The sequence below is a fragment of the Staurois parvus genome, unplaced genomic scaffold (genome assembly GCF_062004578.1).
Source record: "Staurois parvus isolate SC_StPar_1 unplaced genomic scaffold, SC_StPar_1.0 ptg000264l, whole genome shotgun sequence".
Taxonomy (NCBI): domain Eukaryota; kingdom Metazoa; phylum Chordata; class Amphibia; order Anura; family Ranidae; genus Staurois; species Staurois parvus.
Window position 1 is genome coordinate 102,738 of NW_028318060.1, and position 24,330 is coordinate 127,067.

General features: G+C 38.8%; 1 protein-coding gene across 4 annotated transcripts in view; it reads right to left on the reverse strand.

The window, feature by feature from the left end:
- Window positions 1–24,330, reverse strand: part of KHDRBS2 (KH RNA binding domain containing, signal transduction associated 2) — a 457,209-nt gene that overhangs the window by 53,310 nt on the left and 379,569 nt on the right. For 3 of the 4 annotated variants that reach the window (XR_016313304.1, XR_016313305.1, XR_016313302.1), the window contains exons 11-13: window positions 18,825–18,930; window positions 14,257–14,503; window positions 13,774–13,847 (exon numbers count right to left, since the gene is read on the reverse strand). The gene's annotated coding sequence lies outside the window, so the exon portion shown is untranslated. The remainder of the gene's footprint in view (window positions 1–13,773; window positions 13,848–14,256; window positions 14,504–18,824; window positions 18,931–24,330) is intronic. The other variant, XR_016313303.1, reaches the window with a different exon arrangement.

The window sequence follows — 24,330 nt, forward strand, 5'->3', positions numbered from 1 at the left end:
CAAACATGTGCCACTTTCAGGTCTCCTCACACTGCTGGTGTGTTCCATTTTTTGTCATAGGGTGCTGGCAGATTACGGGCCTCCCATAGCTGCTGCCAGGCCCCTAATCTGCCATGGGCCCCTATACCGCCTCCTCATGCTGCTGCCAAGTCCAGAGTCTCTCATGGGTCCCTGTACGGCCTCCCATTGCTGCTGCCTCCATCGCCACACTCTGCCATGTGCCACTTTCAGGTCTCCTCACACTGCTGGTGTGTTCCATTTTTTGTCATAGGGTGCTGGCAGATTACGGGCCTCCCATAGCTGCTGCCAGGCCCCTAATCTGCCATGGGCCCCTATACCGCCTCCTCATGCTGCTGCCAGGTCCAGAGTCTCTCATGGGTCCCTGTACGGCCTCCCATTGCTGCTGTCTCCATCGCCACACTCTGCCATGTGCCACTTTCAGGTCTCCTCACACTGCTGGTGGGTTCCATTTTTTGTCATAGGGTGCTGGCAGATTACGGGCCTCCCATAGCTGCTGCCAGGCCCGTAATCTGCCATGGGCCCCCGTACCGACTCCTCATGCTGCTGCCAGGCCCGTAATCTGTCATGGGCCACTGTTGTCGCTTGTTGGCATATTCCGCTCGTTCAGATGCTCCTTCTCCTGCTACTCCTCTTCACGGATTCCGTCAGCAGTCTTTCTTGGAATCCGTTTCCAAGAGACAACAGTTTGCGAGCACGCACCCGACGGTGCAGAAGCTGAACGTCCTCCTGTCCAAGTTGCTGCTGCCAGGCTCGTAATCTGTCATGCGCCCCTGTACCGCCTCCTCATGCTGCTGCCAGGTCCAGAGTGTGTCATGGGCCCCCGTACCGACTCCTCATGCTGCTGCCAGGCCCGTAATCTGTCATGGGCCCCTGTACCGCCTCCCCATGCTGCTGCCAGGTCCAGAGTGTGTCATGGGTCCCTGTACGGCCTCCCATTGCTGCTGCCAGGCCCGTAATCTGCCATGGGCCCCTGTACCGACTCCTCATGCTGCTGCCAGGCCCGTAATCTGTCATGGGCCCCTGTACCGCCTCCTCATGCTGCTGCCAGGTCCAGAGTGTGTCATGGGTCCCTGTACGGCCTCCCATTGCTGCTGTCTCTATCGCCACACTCTGCCATGTGCCACTTTCAGGTCTCCTCACACTGCTGGTGGTTTCCATTTTTGTCATAGGGTGCTGTATGGCCTCCCATTGCTGCTGCCTCCACCGCCACACTGTGGCTCCACACTCTGGTTTTGGCCCCGTGACTGCCCAAATGAGTGAAGTGTGCGGTGATTCTAAGATCGACGGCACTCATCTGCATGTCATACTGACTGACAGTATTATTTCTCTTCCCCAGCAGACTCCAAGGGCATTTAAATTAAAGGTACAGTGTTCTGCACTAATATTAAGTCTCTCTGAAGCCTAGAAACACCCTTTTTTAAGTTAAATTCACAGCGAATTTATTCGACTCGAATCGAATATTGTCCACGAATTCGCCGAATCAGTCGAATCGAATTTTTCATTTCTTCGCTCATCTCTAATTATCACCTAACATTAACAAAGCAATCTTGCAAGCTAATAATGGAATTTAACAGCAATTTTGCTTGTCACCTTACAATTAGACATCAGCTATCTAGCAAGCAGATTAGTGATGTCTCTAAATATACTTGATAACATTTTGCATGTTAAAGTGATAGAAATCTGAAGGATGTGAATGAACTGACATTTTATTTTGACAATTGTGCCATGCATGCATTTAATTAATGACTTGGTATACATGTAGGATAGCAAAAGTATTAAAATAACTATATGTTATGGTATCCTACAGCCAGGATATTGTAAAGGTCGTAAGTACCTAATAAAAAACAGTAGAAATTGCAAAAAATTATTAATTTAATAAAACATTTAATATAATACACATAGTGTGCAAAACTCCAAGGATTAGTCCTGGATGCCATGCCCTGTCTGTGGCTTTTCCTGGACTGAGGGAGTCTACCCTGGGTTTTGGCTTCTAACTGGGAGATCATGGGTGCTTGATTGGAGTTGGGGTCTCTTAGTGTTTTAGAGAGTGTTTTTGATAAAAGCAAGAATTACACACAGGATCTGTCCATGCTAGTGGAAGCAACACACCTCAGGAATGTTTGTATGGTGCAATGGTTATGTTTGATTTTTGATGTACCTTCTGAGGGAAGATGTTTGGTTACTTTTTAGGAGAATGAAGATGTTTGAAAAATCTCTTGAAATGACACTGCTTGTGGACCTATCTTCTCCTTTTCTCACATGTGTTTGAACTTTCATGATAATATCCCTGCTTTTTCATGCCAATTACAACATTTACACAAAAAAGCCTGGAAGGAAGCCTTCCGAAAGTCTCCACAAGAACATAGCTGTGTGAGACTTGAAGAAAATCTGAACCAAGAGAAATATAGGGATTTTTAGTTACGACAGCCTGCTAAAAATACTAGTAGCTTGTCTGCTTCTGGCTGCAATATATAAATCACTAGCTAAAAATAAATAAATATCTTTGTCATTTGCAAGCTTGTCAAAGTGAAGTCAGATCTCTAGATCCTCATACTTGCTCCAAGTATTGAAGCCAGTACAGCTGCATGATAGCCAGACAGATAGCATTTTTTAAAAGAAGAGGTCAACAAAAATAGCCTCTATATTCTATAAGTTAAATTATTCTTATATATTCTCCAAGTTTTTTTTACCTAGGAAGAAAAACTTTGAGATTATATAGATAAATATCGTGCTGCGCTCCTCTATTATTATTATCAAAGACACATTGATTACGTGTAAAAAATAAACTAAAATAAAATCTAATAAAAATAAAGTGTGAGCCCCTCCCCTGCGCGTTACGCCACCGGTCACGTGGCTTCATCAGGGGGAAATGATTGATCACCGCTAGTTCTATGGGCTTTTATATAGGACTCTCAGGTTCCATTTTCTCGAGGTCCGCATGTGCACGGCCATTTTCCCAGGGTCTATTTGCAGCCATACAGGACTACACTCATGACTGTTCATCACGCTCCGTCGGCTTCACTGTACGATCACTGCTATACAAACAAACATTTCTATTATATTACAAATGTATATAAAACCCCAATACTTGCTTACAGCAACACAAGGAGTTATTGAAAGGCCCCCAAATACACTGGGAATCAAAAAGTAAATTTAAAATACACATTAAACATAACAAATAATAAAATAGAAAATACCAATGTCATACATCCATCAACTAATGTGTATCAGTGTCCCTATATATGCATACATTAGATGTCCCCCTACATTCTCTACACATAAAATACACAAGGACATCCCTATGTTATGTATCCATGGATATAACAATTCTCTAAACATACTATAAAAATATAAAAATGGTGCTAATATTTGCACCAATATACTACCCTTAAAATCAAATTAATATACACCCAAAATTTTTTTATTTATTTATTTAATATGTATACTTTACCTACTCCCCCTAGTGTCCAATCATAGTATCCACTACTCCTTAAGTACATCATATTCGTTATCCATAAACCTCTTTAATCTTTTTTGTCACTTTCAATAACAATCAATCAATCTACCTAACTCTATATTCTCTTTTAATCATTGCTCAGACAACATGAAAAATCAAATTCTATAGGGACACTAATGTGTATCAGTGTCCCTATATATGCATACACTAGATGTCCCCCTACATTCTCTACACATTAAATACACAAGGACATCCCTATGTTATGTATCCATGGGTTTTGGATTTAAAAACTTTGAGATTGTTGGTGGTGACTTGGGGGAGATATGCAAACAAGTATGGAAACAAGTAGTTGCACAGTCCACAGGTAAAAGGGACCCATTACAAAAATGTATAATTAAGGAAATTATTTTATATTTAAAAATCAGCATATGCAATATGTTGCTTTACACAACATTGGGGTTGATTTATTAATAGAGTAGAGATTGTTCAGGAGCGAAGTCAAGAAAGTGAAACTGGCATTTCAGTCATTCAATTATGCGCTAGACAAAGTCCTGTTTTTATTCAATTCCATTGCACATGATTGTCTATTCACAACTTCACTTTGCTAAGTGAACGTTCACTTTACTAAATGAAAATCATCTGCTCTTTTAATAAAGCAAATCCACAATCTACACATTTGTGCCAAATGCAGTATCAGCTTGCAGCTTCTCTTTTGGATTCTATGCCAAGTGGCTGAAAGTAGCAGCAAACCAATGTACTTCTGACCTAGTCTAAGAAATATGCATATTTTTTTAACAACTCCTGAAGGGCCTTTATTGCTTATCCTTTTTCTTTTAGTCTAAATCATAATATTTGGGAACTAACTTACAGAAAGATAGGCGAAAATACAAAATACATATAAAGTGAAAGTAAAGAGTGTTTTCAGTGAGCATGTATTTTGACTTATTATTGTGATGTTTACCTTAAAGTATCTTTATATGACTTTTCTTTTTCTTATATACTGTATTTGCTCTTTTACATGTTTGCTATTGTGTTAAATATAGAGATTTATTGATTAGATCTCGCTAAAAGGAGCAAGCATGCATTTCCCAATCACTTTGCCTCAACATCTGCTGAAACAAGATATTAGTCACACAATTAGTGCATTATATTTAATACATCAGCCAGTTCTATATGTTTGCATCTTTTAAGCTTTTACCGCCCCTCCTATTGTAAAATGATGGTGGGCAGGACTTTCGTCAATTTGGGTGGACATCATATGATGTTCTCCCAAATCACTGCCTCAAGCACACCCGTGGCGCTGCGCTGTAGCAGGTTCTGTCACCGCCTGTGTCACAGCCGATGAGTGATCTGTATAGCGTTTTGTTGCTGGTACCATGTAACCACTGTGACCAATCACAGCAGGTAACATGAAAATTGTAAACAATGGATAGCTTCCTTCCTTTTGGGGCAGCACAGTGGCTAAATGGTTAGCACTTCCGCCTGGCAGTGCTAGGGTCGTGGGTTCAAATCCCAACTACAGCACCACCTGCCTGGAGTTTGCATGTTCTACCTGTGCCTGCGTGGGTTTCCTCCGGGTACTCCGGTTCCCTCTCCTCCCACACTCCAAAGACATGGTGGTAGGTGAATTGGCTCCTGTCTAAATTGGCCCTAGTATGTGTATGTGGTCAATGACAGCTAATCACAACAAAACAAACTGAATGAATCGATTTCATTCAGTTAAATGCTTGTTTATAGCAATGACCTTCACTGCTATGAGCATTCATAATGTGTTAAAAAAATATTATGGTAACATTATATTACTCTGATCACTGTGTTTTATTAAAAAGAATTCATTAAAAAAATGAAAGTAATAAAAAATAAAGAAATGTAAAAAAATGTAATTTTTTTTTTTTTTTAGTTTACTGTCACCAGTCAGTATACTTGATGACTGCCACACCAATTATATGATGATGCTGTACTGCACTGGTGACAGTATGTAAAAAAAACAAAATGTGAACTTTTTTTTTCAATTTCTTCATTTTCCACAAATTTATGACAAAAAATTACAACTTCAAGAAACTCTTACTAAATACCTCAGACTGTCTACTTTCCAAAAAGGGGTAATTTGGAGGATATCTGTACCGTCCTGACATTTTTGAGCCTCAAGAAATGAGGCCGTCAGTACAGCAAGATTGATCGATTTTTAGATATTTACAATAGTTTATGGACTCTATAACTTTCCTACAGAATACATAATATACACTGATTTGAGTTATTTTCATCAAAGAAATATAGCAGTATACATTTTGGCCTAAGTTGATGAAGAACAATTATTTATTTTCAAAATTTTACAACAAAAACAAAGAAAAACTTTTGTTGGTCTTTTTTTGTTTAGCAAAAAATAAAAAAACCTAGTGGTGATCAAATACCACAAAAAGAAAGGTCTATTTGTGTGAATAAAATGATGAACATTTAGTTTGGGTACAGTGTTGCATGACTGTGTAATTGTCGTTCAAAGTGTGACAGTGCTGAAAGCTGAAAGTTGGCCTGGGCAGGAAGGAGGTAAAAGTGCCCCATATTGAAGTGGTTAAAAGGTGCAGTAAAGGAGCAATGGAGACTGCATTTGTAATAAGCAAATCAAAAACATGGGGGAAAGTTCAAAATTAACTTTGGAAACTATTATATTACTGAAAGAATAGTTGTTGCTTGGAACAGACATTTAGCAGAGGTAATGAGTCAGTCAACAGTAAGTGGATTCAAGCATGCTGGGGACAAACATAGATCTATAAACAGAAAAAAAAGGCAGAATAAAAGTGTCAGACACCATGGGCCACTTGGTCTTTTTTGTCATAACTCTTTAGGTTTCTAAAAATAGCTACCATTATGTACATATATAATTATATACTATGCAGATAAATATTTTAAATATACTAACATACAGTGGGGATCGAAAGTTTGGGCACCCCAGCTAAAAATTTGTATTAATGTGCATAAAGAAGCCAAGGAAAGATGGAAAAATCTCCAAAAGGCATCAAATTACAGATTAGACATTCTTATAATATGTCAACAAAAGTTAGATTTTATTTCCATCATTTACACTTTCAAAGTAACAGAAAACAAAAAAATGGCGTCTGCAAAAGTTTGGGCACCCTGCAGAATTTATAGCATGCACTGCCCCCTTTGCCAAGCTGAGACCTGCCAGTGTCATGGATTGTTCTCAATCATCATCTGGGAAGACCAGGTGATGTCAATCTCAAAGGTTTTAAATGCCCAGACTCATCTGACCTTGCCCCAACAATCAGCACCATGGGTTCTTCTAAGCAGTTGTCCAGAAAACTGAAACTGAAAATAGTTGACGCTCACAAAGCTGGAGAAGGCTATAAGAAGGTAGCAAAGCGTTTTCAGATGTCAATATCCTCTGTTCGGAATGTAATTAAGAAATGGCAGTCATCAGGAACAGTGGAAGTTAAAGCAAGATCTGGAAGACCAAGAAAAATATCAGACAGAACAGCTTGCAGGATTGTGAGAAAAACAATTCAAAACCCACGATCTCTCTAGAAAGATCTGGCAGACACTGGAGTTGTGGTACACTATTCCACTATAAAGAGATACTTGTACAAATATGGTCTTCATGGAAGAGTCATCAGAAGAAAACCTCTTCTACGTCCTCACCACAAAAATAATCGTTTGAACTTTGCAAATGAACATATAGACAAGCCTGATGCATTTTGAAAACAAGTTCTGTGGACCGATGAGGTTAAAATTGAACTTTTTGGCCGGAATGAGCAAAGGTACGTTTGGAGAAGAAGGGGCACAGAATTTAATGAAAAGAACCTCTGTCCAACTGGTAAGCATGGGGTTGGATCAATCATGCTTTGGGGTTGTGTTGCAGCCAGTGGCACAGGGAACATCTCACGAGTAGAAGGAAAAATGGATTCAATAAAATTTCAGCAAATTTTGGATGGTAACTTGATGCCATCTGTGAAAAAGCTGAAGTTAAAGAGAGGATGGCTTCTACAAATGGATAATCATCCTAAACACGCCTCGAAATCCACGGGGGATTACATCAAGAGGCATAAACTGAAGGTTTTGCCATGGCCTTCACAATCTCCTGACCTCAACATAATTGAAAATCTATGGATAGACCTTAAAAGAGCAGTGCATGACAGACAGCCCAGAAATCTCAAAGAACTGGAAGACTTTTGTAAGGAAGAATGGGCAAAGATACCTCAAACAAGAATTGAAAGACTCTTGGCTGGCTACAAAAAGCGTTTACAAGCTGTGATACTTGCCAAAGGGGGCAGTACAAGATATTAACTCTGCAGGGTGCCCAAACTTTTGCAGACGCCATTTTTTTGTTTTCTGTTATTTTGAAAGTGTAAATGATGGAAATAAAATCTAACTTTTGTTGACATATTATAAGAATGTCTAATCTGTAATTTGATGCCTTTTGGAGATTTTTCCATCTTTCCTTGGCTTCTTTATGCACATTAATACAAATTTTTAGCTGGGGTGCCCAAACTTTCGATCCCCACTGTACATTGATACTATTTTCTATGTCTAGCTGATCTCCTTTACCTATTTATCTAAAACACTGAAAAGTCTATTCTTTAATTTTAAGGATGGTTTCAGGAAAATATAATTGGACTAAATTGAGATATTTTACTTTAAAATACAAGTACAACTTCTTTCACTGTCAAGTTATAAGAGCAACAAAGTTAGTTTCATTTTAACTTAAGGACTGTCACATTTTATATCCTGTTTGAAGAATGCTGGCACACCGGCAGTGATAAGAAGAACAATAAAAGGAATGAAAAAGAATAATGAATGACACCAGAAGGCAATTAGACATATTATAGAATTGCTGATTTATGAACGGCATGTTTTATAGCTCAATCACTAACCATTTTATAGTTCTCATTACATGTAAAAGGCACAATGATGAATATAAAGGTTAAAAAAATAAAATGAATAGAATACCAGCACATTCACAAACAATGCTGACTATATCTAATGATGTGTATATTATATTTATTATTTTATTTATAGTGTGTGTGTATATATATATATATATATATATATATATATATATACTGCTCAAAAAAATGAAAGGGACACTTTTGAATCAGAGTATACCATCAAGTCAATTAAATTCCTGAGATATTGATCTGGTCAGTTAAGTAGCAGAGGGGGTTGTTAATCAGTTTCAGCTGCTTTGGTGTTAATGAAATTAACAACAGGTGCAGTAGATGGTCAACAATGAGATGACCCCCTAAACAGGAATGGTTTTACAGGTGGAGGCCACTGACATTTGTTTCCCTACTCATCTATTCAGACTGTTTTTCACTAGTTTTGCATTTGGCTAGGGTCAGTGTCACTACTGGTAGCATGAGGCGATACCTGGACCCTACAGAGGTTGCACAGACAGTCCAACTCCTCCAGGATGGCACATCAATGCGTGCCATTGCCAGAAGGTTTGCTGTGTCTCCCAGCACAATCTCAAGAGCATGGAGGAGATTCCAGGAGACAGGCAGTTACTCTAGGAGAGCTGGACAAGGCTGTAGAAGGTTATTAATACATCAGCAGGACCGGTATTTGCTCCTTTATGCAAGGAGGAACAGGATGAGCACTGCCAGAGCCCTACAAAATGACCTCCAGCAGGCCACTGGTGTGAATGTCTCTGACCAAACAATCAGAAACAGACCTACACTGGTGTAGTGGGTCCTGGGTTCCACCTGGTGCACAACAATACCCGGACTCATGTGGTTTATGCAGGCAGTTCCTGGAGGATGAAGGAATTGATACCATTGAATGGCCCCCACACTCGCCTGACTTAAATCCAATAGAACACCTCTGGGATATCATGTTTCGGTCCATCAGATGCCGCCAGGTTGCACCTCAGACTGTCCAGGAGCTCAGTGATGCCCTGGTCCAGATCTGGGAGTAAATACTCCAGGACACCATCTGTCCTCTCATTAGGAGCATGCCCTGACATTGTCAGGCATGCATACTAGCATGTGGGGGCCATATAAACTACTGAGTACCATTTTGAGTTGCTGCAATATGCTGAAATTTCAGCAAAATGGACTAGCCTGCTGCATAATTTTTTCACTTTGATTTTCGGGGTGTCTTTGAATTCAGTCCTCTGTAGGTTGGTAATTGTAATTTCTATCAAACAATGGGACATTTTTACATTCCTAGCACATTACCCAGTCCATATCAGTATAGATATCCAGCATGATATTTTCCCCCATTGAGATCTGCTGTGTTTGCAAAGTGTTCCTTTAATTTTTTAGCAGTATATATATATATATATATATATGCACTCAAATCACCTTCTGTATTTAGTACATGATGCACACAGGCCAAATCAAATCATCACATTGAGAAGAAGCTGTAGCTTTTATCTTCCAAAGATTTTGTGCTTAAAGCCTAACTTCAGCCATTCAGACATTTGTTTAGTTTAGGATAAATTAAGGAACAGTGAGAATGTATGTCAGGTCTTAAATGATTTTTGTGTTCCCCTTGAGGAGATTTCTTTGAACGCTGTCTGTGTCTCCATAAAAAATATCAGCAGAAAAAAAAAAGAAGAAAACATAGTCGATAGATATACTAAATCTCACAAATTATTTCCAAACCTAAAAAGATGTGAAGTGCAAAATGTCAAATAGCTAGTTTTAGTTTTTTCGCCTTTTTTTAAAAACTCTTTTCTGGGGAGGTTATGCAATATAAATGGTTAATGGTATACACTTTTTTTAATACAGCTAAAGGAAAAATAAAACACAACTGCTTCAACGGAATTTACTTTACTATCCAAACAATTTTGTTGTCATCTTCATTCTAAAATGGTCTGTCTTACCAGAACAACTTCAGCACCATGTGTCATAATAATATAGTGTGTACCATATGGCTTATACATGGTAATGGTATCATGCAAAATTCAGTGGTCAGTTTTCTTTGTACTGTCACTAATATTTGGAGCTCTTAGCTATGCCTCTAACATTTGAAGTTGGATTTTACATTTTTAATCTAGTTCTTGTCCTTCAAATATGGCAAAGCTAAGTCCTTCTTACATTTGTTGTTGCATTACTTCACCAAGAGAAGTAATTTTAGGTTCAGAAGATCTAGAGTGCTGGTTGCTAATCTAGGTACCATCAAGCATTTACGTGTGATAGCAGCCAGGGAGATGTATTGCCTGCTTTTCATATAACCAGTAACAATCTAGGATCAATTAGGATTCAGACTCTCAAAAAACGTCTATTGGGGGTCTGAAGTCAAAGATATTTTTCTACACAGTGGCTGTTACCAAAAAGTTGAAAAATGTCTGAAAATCTGTGGGGATTTTTTGAGCGTTTTAGGTCATTTTCACTTGTCATGCATAGGGCAGCTCATACACCTGAATGGGCTGCTGTATGCACAATAATAACCCCAAAGAATCTCAAGAACTTTCTTTTAGGGCTGGTCCACACCATAGAAACACAGTCCAGATGTGTTCTGGATACTTTTCTGCATTCGTGTTTTTGGCGCGTTTCGGTGTGTTATTGATGCATTTTTAATGCATTCTGGGGCATTTTTTCCACTCTCTTTCTTGTTCAATTTAAATAGGGACATGTGTGTTCCAGGATGTTTTTGGTGCATTTAGGTTCATTCCGGTGCATTTTACATGCGTTTCCGATGCATTTTATTGCATTACAGTACAGTTCAGTGCAGAAAAAATCTTCTACTTTTTTTTTCTGGAACTGACTGCACTGCTATGAACCATGTAACCTACAATCAAAGCATTTTTGATGGAGGAAAGAAACGCACCGGACTACATGTAGTGTGAACTGGCCCTTAAGAGTGGAGTGTGGTGCTTTTCTTACTGTGGTTTTTGGTGCAGCATATTTCTGAAATGCAAGGCAAAGCATGCATTTTCTGTGCAGTTGTGCCTTGTTGTTCTTGTATAAACATACCAATTTCACTTTCAGGCTCCATTCACATCTAGTGGGAAAGTTTTTTGGCTAATTTTTCCTATGACATGCATAGGGCAGACCGTTGATTTCAACAGGCTGTGCTACATGTGCCTCATGGAATGTTTTGGCATGTGATGTGGGTTGAGCATTTTTGACTATGCGTTTTGCTGCGATTGACACTCATTTTTTCACATGGAAAAATGTGTTTGCTTCTGTGGTTGGTGTGCCATTAACAATACTGAAAGCACAACTAGTGAATTTTAGGTGTATAAAGGCGGCTATTCACAATGCAATCTGATTGTACAATCTCTGTACAATTTCCTTTAGATTTTCCAGAACTATGGAAAAGGAGGACCCACCTATCTACCGAATCACTCTGTATCCAATCAGGCAGGCCCTTGCACTACATAGTTGATGGTAGATCTAAAGGAGATTGTATAGTGAACTTTACAGAACCCAGAACACAATTTTCCTGTTTTCAATACTACAGCTCTATCTACATAGGCTGTTATCTGTTCACTCAGCACACTATGAAAAAAGAATGATCTATGCAAGATGACAGTTAGGTTGCATTCACACTTGAGCGTTTTGTAGCTTGAAGCTCGAAGCTCCAAAAAAGTTCAAACTTAAAAAATCAATTGTCCTCTATGGTGCCTGTTCACACCTGAAACACAAAAACAAGCTTGACTACTGAAGGTAATTTGAGCCAAGTTTATAGTTTATATTGCAGTAAACATACTCTGTTCAATAATTTGATTATTTTGTGGTTCACACTCATGATGTGCAATGCCCAATGTAACAAGCATTTGATGTGAAATTACAGTGTGTCTTGTTTGAAAAATAAAAATTCAATGACAAGAATAGAGGGTCCACAATGCAAAGAAGTATATAGTGGGGGTGCGGCTGGAAATCTGTTGGATCTGTAACTTTATATCTGAATTGTTTCATAACCAAGTAAGGCTTAATGCTGGGAAGAGGTACAAGTCCTACCATCTTTTTTCTAAAGCTCACCATACACAGTATGACCTCACTGTACAATTGTACTTTGCTTTATTAATAATTCTGTAGTGGGTGGGCAAGCTTGCTTGAATCTAAACGTATTGGTTGTTAAGATAGAACCCACACTGTACACAGTAGTTTGTTAATCTGAAGAAGAGTGGACAATAACAGGATAATGTGTGAGGCCAGCTTCTAGACAAAAGAACATGAACTTTTTAACCCAGTTTCAGATGTGCAAGCCCAAATCTCTTGTATTGGGACTTCTACACTTGAATTACCTTACATAGTGTGTCAATCACAATAAGGCAAAAGGAGAGGATGTTAGTGGAATCCACTACTAATGAAATCCAATTTTCACTTTGTTACATTTTTGTTGTTTGCTATGACAGAAATATATTATCTCTTTGTCTGTGTATGTTATATATAGTGTTCAGAATAAATGAGTACACCCCAACATATTAATCAGAAAACCTTTCCTTTCCTTTCAGATTCAACATTCTCTATGGAACAATATAATATAAAATACTCCCACAAATGCGGGCCATTGATTGCAAGCAAGATTTGTTAACACACAGAAAATTATTTTTCCTAACAAATTCATTCAAGACCGTGTTACAAAAATGAATACACCCCAATGAAAGTCTTAGGAGCAAAGCAAAATTTAAGATAACAAAATCCTAATTAACAAGAATTTTACAGGTGAGTCTAATTCATTAAACAGGTGTCCAGCAGACAGTTGATTATAAAAGGTCGTTACTTAACAAAGAAAACCCCTTTCCATTTTATGCTGTCAGCAATGGCACCACATGGAAGAGAAATGTCACAAGGCCTGAAAAACAAAATAATTTCTTTACACGAGAAATGTGAAGGCTACAAGAAGATCAGCTAAGCTTTACTAATCAGTTAGAATACTGTAGCAAAAGTGATACAAAAATGTAACAAAGATGGAACTGCAACCATCTCACAGAGACGTGCAGGCCATCCACGGAAGTTAACACCTCGACAGGAGCACCTTCTGATGAGAAGGGTTAAAGAAAATCGCCATGCAAGTTCACTGCAGATAGCTAAAGAAGTAGAAAGCCAAAGTGGAATGATTGTTTCCAATAACACAATAGGGCATACACTGCAGAAGAATGGCAGCCATGGGTGTCATCCACGAAGGAAGCCTCTCCTAAAGCCCACACACAAAAAAGCCTGCCTAGTATTTGCTGGGGTCCATGCTGTAAAAGAAGACTACTGGGACTCTGAGATATTGATTAAAATCTTACTTTTCAAAGGGGGTGTACTCATATATGCTGGGCACTGTATATACAATATACACACACATCCACATAATTGGTATGACAAAGTAGTGCTGCTAACCTGTTTTTGCTTGTCCATCTGTCTGTAATTGCCATTTCTTCAAGTCTAGCTTCTGGGTACTTTGGTTTAGGAAACTGGAAGGATTAAGGTTGAGAATATCAATCAAGTTCATTTTCAGGGTATACATAGGTGTTGCTAAGCGAATATTCGCCACTTATTTTCTAAATCAACTTTGTTGCATTTAGCTGTTAGCAACTCTAAAAAAATAAGTCTACTCGCAAAAAACAGCTTAAGGAATAAGATTTTTTTTAGAGAAAGAGAAAAAACATGATCTAATATTTTTATTGTAGCCAGCAATTAATATGGTATAAAAAACATCAAATACAATCTCAAGGACAAAAGAGTACAACTTACAATACGAAAAACACAATGTGATACTTCATACTGAAAATTGTACTAAAAATCCATAAAGTGAGCCCAAGCTTTGCCCATGTTGGAAAAACAATAACTGGTACACCCCCAAGCCACATATACAGTGCTTACCTTTCTTTCATCCCCTAAGCAGTCTGTTAGCCTGCAGGAGAAAAATGACATACATGGTGCAACCAGGTATGGGAGAGCCAGTGAGCCTCTCCCTTTCCTCCCACATTTCAGCTTAGGAAGTTGCCAATTAGCCATTTAGGAATCCAGAGCTGTCCTTTGGGTGCAGAGAAAGAATTTCCAGACATGTGTAAACTCCATCTCCAGAACTCGGAGCATACACAGAGCACTTCTCTTCATGAATAAGTAGCTATAGGATAAAGGAAAGGTCATTGTAAGTACCGGCATTAAAGTGAACTTGTTACTTTGCCATTCATGGGCAAAACACAGGTTCATTTTAAGCCTGTAACTGTTCCTATCTGCCATGACATCACAAAGTGTCTGTTATTTCTTTTATTAGCCAGAATACCTTCATTTGTTCATCTCTGTGATTTAGTTTCACTTTGCTATAAAGGATCTGACTTCTTAGATTACTAGTCTAAATACAACAGCCTACATTATGTCCAGAAAATAGTAGAGTTAATGGCTGCTTACATACTCCTACTGAACAGGTGCAAGGCAGTGATATGATTGACTCATACCAACAGTAGCATAGCTGCACTTAGCAAAACCCTAGCTCCTATAAAGGAGTAATGCAAAGACACTGACATGAATGATGACGTCTCTTAACATCTTCAAGCTGCACTGCCTCCCAGTAGCCCTTTAAGTGGGTGCCAGGAAGCAGAGCGGCTTCTTGAACATGTGACTATTATAATTGGCTCAGAGAGGTCACATGATCGGAAGCCCATCCTGCTGGTGGCTGATCAAAAACCATTACTGAGAGCAGTCAGAGATAGCACGGTTAGTGTGCTGGGTGCATGCAATAAGCGTATATTCAGCACACAGCCTCAGTCCACCATGGATTCATTCAAGTGCAGTGGCTGAGCATGTAAGCCTCCATTTCCTGCCGCTGCAAATATTCATTATGTGATTGGAAAGTGATTAAATTACTTGTTTATGTCAGTATATGCCCTTGAAATAAAAATCTAGTTTGTAAGAACTGCCAGATTCGATGATGATGTCATATGTAGGTGCCTGCAGACACCAGCAGAAGATAATTGATAAATATCCCCCGATTCCCCAAGAAAGTAACACACCCATGTCCTCACTTAGGTGCTTCCTACTACCATACAGTTAGGAGCCACAGATGGCCTATCAAAAAGTGGCAAAAGACTGGGAAACTGCTTCTACGGTTGTAATATTGGGGTTGACAAAAAAAACTGGAAGCTGATTGGTTTCTATGCAGAACTGCACCAGATTTTTCAATTTTCAGTTTTAGCTGTCGTAAATCAACTCCATTGCGTTGAAAAAAAAAACAAAAAAACTTTCACCATAGGTTTACCTTGCAGCTTTGTGGAGTCTAAACAAACAGGTTCTAAATTATAACAGTGAAATACTTGTAGAAAATATAGCAAGGGATTTAATTTGGATTGTTTTGTTTTTGCAGAAAGTTAGTTGAGGATATTTTTAAACAACATCCATGGTTTTGTCTGCTCTGCTGATCTGTGCCATAGGCCGTCTCTCCCCTAGGAGACACGATCTACCCTGCCCTATTTATTCTGCAGCCTCCAAGGTCTATGGACAGCCTAAGCAAACTTTAGAATGGCCATAGTTTAGCTCAATGGGGTTAATTTACTAAAGCAATAGAGGCTGCTTACTTAGAAAAGTGAATGTTCACTTCTCAAAGTGTATGTTAACTTCACTAAGTGGATATTACTACATAAGGTAAGCTGTGTTCACTCCTAATACCCAATCAAGCGATACCAAAAATCCTGTTTTTGTTTCCTCCCACATGATTAGGTATTTAAAATTAACACAACTTTAAATAATTTACTAATATTCACTTTGCAAAGTGAAAATTTGTCATGTCAGGTTAATTGCCTTGATTGATTTGGTAGTACACATTTGTGTTCTACTTTATGTAGATATATAAATAAATACATTAAAAAATATTTATATGTGTGTGTATGTATGTATATATATATATATATATATATATATATACTGTATATATGTATGTTCAAAAGATTGCATACGTTGACAGAAATGATGAAATTTTAACATTGACATTATGACTGAAAAAAACTGTCTTCTGTTTAACCATTTGCCCTCCAGAGAATTAGAGAATTGCCCCCTTCCTGACCAGGCCATTTTTTGCGGTTCAGTGCTGAGTTACTTTAACTGACAATTGCGCAGTCATGCAACGCTGCACCCAAATTAAATTTATGTCCTTTTTTCCCAAAATAGAGCTTTCTTTTGGTAGTATTTGATCGCCTGTGCGTTTTTTATTTTTTTACGCTATAAACAAAAAAACACTGACAATTTTGAGAAAAAAACAATATTTTTTACTTTTTGCTACTAAACATGTCCAATAAAAAAATTTTCAAAATCAAATTTCGTCATAAATTTAGGGCAAAAGGTATTCTGCTACATGTCTTTGCTAAAAAAAAATCCCAAAATGTGTAAATGAATTGGGTTATGTGAAAGTTATAGTGTTTACAAAGGACAGTATACATACTGGATTTTTTTTTTTTACTAGTTATGGCGATATCGGTGATCAGCGACTTATAGCAGAACCGTAGGACTATGGCAGGCATTCTGACACTGGGAGAGAACTGACTTGGTGTCACTGACATCCCCACCTATCAAAAAGCACTGACACTGTACTAATGGCACTGGGCAGGAAGGGGTTAACATGTGGGGCAATCAAAGGGTTAACTGTGTGCTGTTTCACAGTATGCTGTTTGTGTGCTTTCAACTGTAAGCACACTGCTTTGTATGACTTTACTATGCAGTGTGCAGGAGCTGACAGGGGAGAGAACTGTATTGTTTACATACAGTTCTTTCTCCCATTGATAATACTAGCAGAGGCCGTGAATGGTGGCGCGGGTAGGGATCATGAGCGATTCACACTCGCCCCCTACCTGGAAATGCAAAATCACGTATATATACGTGATGTTGCACACCCGTGCTGCTCTGTAGCAGTATTTCAATATGGGTGCACTGAGCAGGCTAGATACTGAGCAACGGGGAGCAGAAAAGAAATGTCAAAAGACCTGTGTAACAAGGCAATGGAACTTTATAAAGATGGTAAAGGATATTAAAAGATATCTAAAGCCTTGAATATGCCAGTCAGTTTGATCATTTCGGGGATCAATTGATACCAAGCCACTGTCAGGTAGACCAAAAAAGATTGCAGCCACAACTGCCAGGAGAATTGTTCGGTATACAAAGAAAACCCCACAGATGACCTCAGGAGAAATACAGGCTGCTATGGAAAAAGACAGTGTGGTTGTTTCAAGGTGCACAATATGACGATACTTGAACGAAAACGAGCTGCATAGTCAGGTTGCCAGAAAGAAGTCTTTACTGCACCAATGCTACAAAAAAGCTTGATCATAATATGTCCGACAACACCTTGACACACCTCACAGTTTCTGACACACTGTAATCTGCAGTGATGACACCAAAATAGAGCTTAAGGGTCACAACCATAAGCACTACATTTGGAGAGGGGTGGTAGCTCACTGATGTTTTGGGGATGTGTGAGCTCTAAAGGCACAGGGAATCTTGCGAAAATTGATGGCCAGATGAATGAGGCATGTTATCAGAAGATAGTGGCAGAAACTTGCATTCTTCTGTATGAAGGCTGTGCATGGGACACTTTTGGAGTTATCAGCATGGCAATGACCCTAAGCACAAGGCCAAGTTGACCCTTCAGTGGTTACGACAAAAAAAAGGTGAAGTATCTGGAGTAGCTATCACAGTCTCCTGACCTTAATATCACTGACTCACTCAGTTTGGGGAAATCTCAAACATGCGGTTCATGCAAGACAACCATAGACTTTACATGACTTGGAGGCATTTTTCCAAGATGAATGGGCAGCTGTACCACCTGCAAGATTTCGGTGCCTCATATACAACCAGGGGCAGACTGACAACTCATAGGGCCCCCGGGCAATAGGGGATCATGGGGTCCCTGTGTCCTTGCCCACAGTCAAAGTACACCCAAAAACGCCTATAGAAGGCACCGGGGGCGTTTCATGGGGCCCCCTACTGACCCCGGGCCCTCGGGCAGTGCCCGAGTGCTTGAATGGTCAGTCCGCTCCTGTATAACTATTATAAAAGACTGCATGCTGTCATTGATGCTAAAGGGGGAAATACACTGTATTAAAAAACTAAAGGGTATGCAGACTTTTGAACAAGGGTCATTTCATTTGTTAACTTTTTGCCATTTTTTTTAAATATTGTGCCATTCTGTTATGACCTACAGTTGAATATAAATTCCATATGAAAGAAAAGTAATGTGTTATGTGTTTTGCCTGCTCACTCATGTTTTCTTTAACAATGGTACATACTACTATCAATTCTGCAAGTTTATGCAAACCTTTGAGCAAAACTGTATATACTTTATACATATATACATAATATATCTAAACTATATATATATATATATATATATAGATACACATATCCACATTCATAAATCTCTGGTAAATGATAATATTCCTTTGTAGACTTTATTAACTTACCAGTCTCTGGTGTTTCCTTTGGAGAAGCAGAGACATCTGTACCCCTCAGGTCTTTTCCACTAAATATTAATTAATACTCCATTTTGTCTCCAAGGAATGTAAAGCTCTATGAGATAATAAGATATTTGGTGTCAGTGCACATTGCAATAGTGATATTATTGTTACAATTTCTAGGCAATGCATAGTGTTTTTAAACATGTTTTCTTTAATTATGTAATTCGTTCAAAACTGCAAATATTATGTGTATCATATATTATGTTTATTACATATTTTTTTTGCCTATGCAGATAGCAAGCTTCAAACAAGACTTATTTCTGAGGGCCAAACAACAGCTTTTGTTATTTAATTAACCCAAATAGCATTGAGATCAGATTTCACAGACTATGTCGCACCTAATTCACTCCTAAAGTTAGATGGGCCCATCAGACGCACTCATTTTCACAAGCTTGTATGCAATACTGGGTTTTCATATTAGAAAAACTTGTTTTTTTTTTTTTTAAAAAATGTTTTAGCGATTAATTAAAACAGTGAGAGAAAATATGTGCTTACATAAACTTGCACAAAACATTTAAATTCCCCTAAATGAAGCATACAATTTTGCCATGTTTTGTTTACTTCAGCATTTTTAACACAGTCAAATATATATATTTTTTTTATTTTATAAAAGAAAATATCATGGTTATATCAATCTATTATTTATTCAGCTCGGTAACTGCTCGTTAAAATGGAAGCTTAGACCGAGTGCTCCACTCGACCCCTGTGGATTTTCCTAAACATCAGAGTTGTCAGCACCACTACATTGCGTATAACCATTCCTTGTGATCACCACAACATTGTGCCATGCTGAGAAGGGGGAGGGAAACCCAACAAGTGCAGAAATTATCAGGCTCATCCCCCCTATGCCCTGGGTACTTCCACAAATAGTAACGGGACCCATACACCTCAGGTCATCGCAGGCTCTCTAGTGGCGTTTCGCATACAGATTATTGAAGCAGAGTTTTCAGCAGCCTGGGAATCCACAGGCTCTGGGTTATCCTCATCCACTTTCAGAAGCCCAGTTAAATTGTCACAATTCCCAAGAAGCATATGTGATTTGCAAGCAGAGGTGAGCTCTTTTCCTAAAAAGCCACATACTGCCCCTGCACACAGTAATCCCATCACAGCCTTTTAAACCACAGAACAGTCAGTCTCAGACACCACTATGAAGGACATGCTACTGTTCAGGGCATCATTACACTCTGACATGCTAGCCTGTTTACACCAATACAAGGTAGAAATACAAGAATTGGGAGAGAGAGTGTGCCATATAGAGAACAAGATGTGTGAATTTACTTCCACATTTAACACATTAGTGGGTGCACATGTAGCACAGAATGATGACATAACATAGATCAAAGCAAAACTGGTGGATTTAGAAGATAGATCACAGAGAAAATTTCAAAATTTGTGGTATTCCTGAATCAGTCCAACCATTGCAGCTTTCAAATTATGTATATGACCTCTTCCTAGGTGCGATCCTGTCTCTTACATCTGCAGACCTGACTATAGGCAGGATCCACAGTGCCTACACCTTCCTACTTACATCTGATGTTCCACACGATGTCTTAATGAGCATGCCCTTTTTTCAGGTCAAACAACTTTTGGAAGCCCTCTGATGCCCAGACCAATTTCCAGAGCAGGTGTCCAAATTGCAACTATTGCCAGACCTCTTTGAATTCACAATTCAACAGACCAAAAACCTCTTGTCAATCACAAAAGCCACGTGAACCCACATGTACAAGTGGAAATATCCAGCAAAACTTGTCACACACTGTGGCTCCACTACCTCAATCACCAACTTGGAAGATGGGCTGCATTTCTTCGCCAATGGGACATTATTCTAGAGCCCTACCTTGTTGAGCACAATTCTCAGTCAGTATCCAGGTTTACTCCAGAATGACAAACTGTCCAATATAGAAGACCTACCTAGATCTCTCCTAAAAACAACTCACAATATTGTATCTCCCAGATATTCTGCAAACTACTGAGCAATCCTAGGCATAGTATCCTCCACCATATTTTTATACCACCTACCAATATTGCAGCACATTCTCCCCAAGGCTTTCTGCCTTTTCTTTGAAAGCCTCTCCTTTTTCCTTTTTTTTATAACTATTACAGTTCTGGTTTATTTATTTTTATTATGTATTTATTTTGGTTACTTATATAACACCATCAATTTATGCAGTGCTTTACATATATATTGTACATTCACTTCAGTCCCTAACTCTCAAGGGGCGTATAATCTAAGGTAGGTCCCCATTGGACCCACCTTGCCTTCTTTGTGTTGTTTTGTGCATCTTCTTTGCACAGTCAAAGAACTGCCACTTTTTCCTCATTACAAGCTATTTGGCAACATTTTCTTGGATACCAATGAGTACTGATAGGACTGACTTCAACTTTGCTCAAAGAGCACTTCCCCCTGATTTCCTACCATGACAACTGCTCATGATGAGTCCTCATATCATATCCATCCAAAGCATCAGTTATGGAACTTAAACTCATCTATCTAAATGCCAGAGGCTTCAACCACCCAGATAAATGTCATTCCATGTGGAAGGAGGTGTACAGACACAGTGCTGACATTGTGAACATACAAGGGACTCACTTCCAGCTCACTGCTACTTTGAGGTGTACCCACAAGGCCTATCCCCGTGTATTCTTAGCTTGCGCTCCAATAAAGTAACTGGGAGTGCTCATTGCAATTAAACAATCAGTCTCAGTTGAATTAAACAAATGCATTCAAGATCCTAATGGCAGATACATCATCTTAACATGCAGTATTAACTCCAAACCTTGCATGCTGTTGAATGCTTATGCTCCTAATTACCATCAACTGAGATTTGTTCGACTATTATTCAAGAAAATTGGTGCAGTGCATTTTTTGAATCTTATTGTATGTGGAGACTTTAATATAGTGGCTAACCCATCCTTGGACTCCACTTTGCAAATCAGAGAACACCACTAGCACCTGGAGACTTTCTTTACAAAAAGGACCTATACTATGTATGAAGGTTTCAACATGGTAATGAGAGGAACTTCATCTTTTATTTTCTAGACATCTTTCCTATTGTCACATTTTGTTGTTATTGATAAATGGCTTCTACAACAAATATCTTCATAGCTTGTTCCTGTGTGTATATCTGGTGATGCAATAACGCTGTAATTCAGAATCCAAGTGGTGCACAGTTCACCCAGCCTCTCCAAGAATAATGTTATAACAAAAATTCTCCTGATATGGGGATATTGTCTCTCTGGAATGCCCATACGGCTTACTGCACATGAGAGGCATTATTATCCAGCTTAGTGCAAATGTGAAAAGACAAATGACTTCCAAGCTTAATAATCTTTTAAAGACAATACATGCCCTGAACTACAGAACAAAACCTCACCATCTACTACAGCCACCCTCTCTAAATTAAGAAATGAACTTAGAGTGCTGTTATGTTCACAACATGACAGGTACCTCAGATGTGTTAAGTTTCATCATTATGCTGATAACAATAAAGCAGAGAAATTTCTAATGAACAGGCTGGAAGGCACAAAAAAACAATACCAGAATAACTTTTATTTATCATCCCTTTATTAAACAAAAATTGATTAACCCACAGGAAATACCTGACACCTTTGCAGACTACCACAGTGCATTATACAACCTAAAATCTAGCAAAGATACACCCCAACCTATTGAAGAAGATATTCAAGCTTTTTAGGTACAATTAAAGTGTTACTAAACCCACAACAGTAAAATCGGTCTGTAAATGCAGTACAGCATGCTTGTTATACTCACTGTGGAACCTAAGGGGTTAATCCTCTTCATTGTGTAAAAAGGCTGCTTAATCCTGACTTCTCTGATCCTCCCCTTCTTCCAGTGCCCCCTTCTTATCTCCTGATAAGACACATTGTGTGGAGACACTGCACATACTTGGTGTGTATCGCTAGAGAGGTTTTTTTTTCTTGGGAGAGTACATGTGATCACCACAGGGCCAATCAGCACTGTCCAGACAGAGGTTAGGGGTTCTACATCCTCGTGAAGAAAATTCTTCTTACAAGCTTTACCCAGTGCTCTGCTGAACACTGATAGAAATCACAAGACTGCTCTAACTGCTAATGGGAAAAGGTATTTAGCAGTTTATATTGACTAAAGTAATTGCATTTCCATGTTCTGTGTACTGTGGGAGACCAGATATAGTGCATTCAGGTCCTGGGTTTGGTAACACTTTAAACCTCCCAGTACTTACTAAAACACAGCTCACAAACTTAAATGTGCCATTCACGGACCAGGAAATCATACAGACGGTTAAATCTTTACACAATGGGAATTCTCTTGACCCGGATGGGTTTACAAATTATAATTACAAATGAATATTACAAATCCTTCACAGATATATTTCCCATATACATTAAACTCTTTACAGCAGTCACATCCATGGCTTCCTTCCCCGCGGAGATGCTGACATCACACATAGTTACTTTAGCTAAGCTTGGTAAAGATCTGAATACCCCTACCAACTTCCAGCCCAACTCTCTGCTAAATTTTAAAATATACTCTAAAATGTTGGCCAAATGTCTCATTGATATAATATCAACACTGGTTAAGCTCAATCAGATGGGCTTCACCAAAGGCCGTCAAGCCTCGGGCATAACCAGGCTCATATTGAATATAATCCATCATGCAGTGGTAAGTCGGATGCCTTCTCTGTTTCTCTTCATTGATGTGGAGAAGGCATTTGATTCACTGGATGTTCATGCCTAGGGTTCTATCAAAGTTTATGCTTTATTAGCCCTCAACTCTATCCCCTCTGAGAGGGTCTACACCTCCAGCCTTGAACCCAAGCCCATTGCCATTTCCAGTGGCAGTAGAAAAAGTTGTCCCCTGTTCCCATCCATATTTAATCTTATGATAGGAAGAATTTAATAAGGCCAGAGGATTGCCGAAGGCACCATCCTATTAATATGATCAACAACAGGAAGAAATTAGATGGACTTCTGAGGTGCCAGCAAAACACACAGACATATAAAATCATTACATTTTTATTGTTACAAAATGTGTAAAATCATTCAGATAAAAGACAAAGCCAAATATATAAAATGGACCTTCCTCAGATACCTCCCATAGAGTTACATACACCAAATACGTCACAATAATGAAAGATTGAACAGAGAACAAAGTAGTAAGTTAGTTGTCTTCTATTGGTAGACGATCTTGCTAAACCTAAGCGCTAATTATAAACCTCTCATAGAAAAGCTAACCAAAGAGCTACAACAGTTTTCCTATAGGGTGAAATGGCCACATTTAAGATGATTTTACCACAAATTTTGTACATATTTCAAACTCTTCCTATCCCTGGTAAAAACACTTCCAATCTTTAACCTCTCTTCTTAAAAAAAAAAGCTGGCAGAACAAAAGGGCAGGGTGCTCCTACAGTCATCTTTTTAAACATAAAAGGCCTGAAGGGGTAGGACTCAT